The sequence below is a fragment of the Chiloscyllium plagiosum genome, unplaced genomic scaffold (assembly GCF_037043375.1).
Source record: "Chiloscyllium plagiosum isolate Xiang-an unplaced genomic scaffold, Cpla_swu_hap1 HiC_scaffold_1, whole genome shotgun sequence".
In the NCBI taxonomy this organism is placed as follows: Eukaryota; Metazoa; Chordata; class Chondrichthyes; order Orectolobiformes; family Hemiscylliidae; genus Chiloscyllium; species Chiloscyllium plagiosum.
Genome location: NW_028270139.1, coordinates 179,099,505 through 179,102,399, shown reverse-complemented (window position 1 = coordinate 179,102,399; position 2,895 = coordinate 179,099,505).

Sequence of the window (2,895 nt, the reverse complement as noted above, 5' to 3'; positions counted from 1 at the left end):
GAGCACAGGGAGAGAGAGAGAGAGAGAGAGGGAAAGAGCACAGGGAGAGAGAGAGAGAGAGAGAGGGAAAGAGCACAGGGAGAGAGAGAGAGAGAGAGAGGGAAAGAGCACAGGGAGAGAGAGAGGGAAAGAGCACAGGGAGAGAGAGAGGGAGAGAGCACAGGGAGAGAGAGAGAGAGAGGGAAAGAGCACAGGGAGAGAGAGAGAGAGAGAGGGATAGAGCCCAGGGAGAGAGAGAGAGAGAGAGGGATAGAGCCCAGGGAGAGAGAGAGAGAGAGAGGGATAGAGCCCAGGGAGAGAGAGAGAGGGATAGAGCCCAGGGACAGAGAGAGAGGGATAGAGCCCAGGGACAGAGAGAGAGGGATAGAGCCCAGGGACAGAGAGAGAGGGTTAGAGCACAGGGAGAGAGAGAGAGGGATAGAGAGGGTTAGAGCACAGGAGGAGAGGAAGAGAGCACAGGGAGAGAGAGAGAGGGATAGAGCACAGGGAGAGAGGGATAGAGCACAGGGGGAGAGAGGGGGATAGAGCACAGGGAGAGAGAGAGACGGATAGAGCACAGGGAGAGAGAGAGGGATAGAGCACAGGGAGAGAGAGAGGGATAGACCACAGGGAGAGAGAGAGAGAGAGAGGGTTAGAGCACAGGAGGAGAGGAATAGAGCACAGGGAGAGAGAGAGAGGGATAGAGCACAGGGAGAGAGAGAGAGGGATAGAGCACAGGGAGAGAGAGGGAGGGATAGAGCACAGGGAGAGAGGGATAGAGCACAGGGGGAGAGAGGGGAAGAGAGAGGGAGAGAGCACAGGGAGAGAGAGAGAGAGGGAAAGAGCACAGGGAGAGAGAGAGAGAGAGAGGGAAAGAGCACAGGGAGAGAGAGAGAGAGAGAGAGGGAAAGAGCACAGGGAGAGAGAGAGAGAGGGAAAGAGCACAGGGAGAGAGAGAGAGAGGGAGAGAGCACAGGGAGAGAGAGAGAGAGGGAAAGAGCACAGGGAGAGAGAGAGAGGGAAAGAGCACAGGGAGAGGGAGAGAGCATAGGGAGAGAGGGAGAGAGCACAGGGAGAGAGGGAGAGAGAGGGAGAGAGCACAGGGAGAGAGAGAGAGAGAGAGGGATAGAGCCCAGGGAGAGAGAGAGAGGGATAGAGCCCAGGGAGAGAGAGAGAGGGATAGAGCCCAGGGAGAGAGAGAGAGGGATAGAGCCCAGGGAGAGAGAGAGAGGGATAGAGCCCAGGGAGAGAGAGAGAGGGATAGAGCCCAGGGAGAGAGAGAGAGGGATAGAGCCCAGGGAGAGAGAGAGAGGGATAGAGCCCAGGGAGAGAGAGAGAGGGATAGAGCCCAGGGAGAGAGAGAGAGGGATAGAGCCCAGGGAGAGAGAGGGAGAGAGAGGGTTAGAGCACAGGGAGAGAGAGAGAGGGATAGAGAGGGTTAGAGCACAGGAGGAGAGGAAGAGAGCACAGGGAGAGAGAGAGAGGGATAGAGCACAGGGAGAGAGGGATAGAGCACAGGGAGAGAGGGATAGAGCACAGGGGGAGAGAGGGGGATAGAGCACAGGGAGAGAGAGAGACGGATAGAGCACAGGGAGAGAGAGAGGGATAGAGCACAGGGAGAGAGAGAGGGATAGACCACAGGGAGAGAGAGAGAGAGAGAGAGGGTTAGAGCACAGGAGGAGAGGAATAGAGCACAGGGAGAGAGAGAGAGAGAGGGATAGAGCACAGGGAGAGAGGGATAGAGCACAGGAGGAGAGGAATAGAGCACAGGGAGAGAGAGAGAGGGAGAGAGCACAGGGAGAGAGAGAGAGGGAAAGAGCACAGGGAGAGAGAGAGAGAGAGAGAGAGAGCACAGAGAGAGAGGGAAAGAGCACAGGGAGAGAGAGAGGCATAGAGCACAGGGAGAGAGAGGGATAGAGTACAGGGAGAGAGAGAGAGAGGGAAAGAGCACAGAGAGAGAGAGGGAGAGAGCACAGGGAGAGAGAGAGAGGGAGAGAGCACAGAGATAGATGGAAAGAGCACAGGGGGAGAGAGAGAGAGAGAGGGATAGAGCACAGGGAGAGAGAGAGAGGGATAGAGCACAGGGAGAGAGAGAGAGGGATAGAGCACAGGGAGAGAGAGAGAGAGAAAGAGCACAGGGAGAGAGAGAGAGAGAGAGAGAGAGGGAAAGAGCACAGGGAGAGAGAGAGAGAGGGAAAGAGCACAGGGAGAGAGAGAGAGAGAGAGAGGGAAAGAGCACAGGGAGAGAGAGAGAGAGAGAGAGAGAGGGAAAGAGCACAGGGAGAGAGAGAGAGAGAGAGGGAAAGAGCACAGGGAGAGAGAGAGAGAGAGAGAGGGAAAGAGCACAGGGAGAGAGAGAGAGAGAGAGAGGGAAAGAGCACAGGGAGAGAGAGAGAGAGAGAGAGGGAAAGAGCACAGGGAGAGAGAGAGAGAGAGAGAGGGAAAGAGCACAGGGAGAGAGAGAGAGGGGGAAAGAGCACAGGGAGAGAGAGAGAGAGAGAGAGAGAGGGAAAGAGCACGGAGAGAGAGAGAGAGAGAGAGAGAGAGAGGGAAAGAGCACGGAGAGAGAGAGAGAGAGAGAGAGAGAGAGGGAAAGAGCACAGGGAGAGAGAGAGAGAGAGAGAGGGAAAGAGCACAGGGAGAGAGAGAGAGGGGGAAAGAGCACAGGGAGAGAGAGAGAGAGAGAGAGAGAGGGAAAGAGCACGGAGAGAGAGAGAGAGAGAGAGAGAGAGAGGGAAAGAGCACAGGGAGAGAGAGAGAGAGAGAGGGAAAGAGCACAGGGAGAGAGAGAGAGAGAGGGAAAGAGCACAGGGAGAGAGAGAGAGGGAAAGAGCACAGGGAGAGAGGGAGAGAGCACAGGGAGAGAGGGAGAGAGCACAGGGAGAGAGGGATAGAGCACAGGGGGAGAGAGGGGGA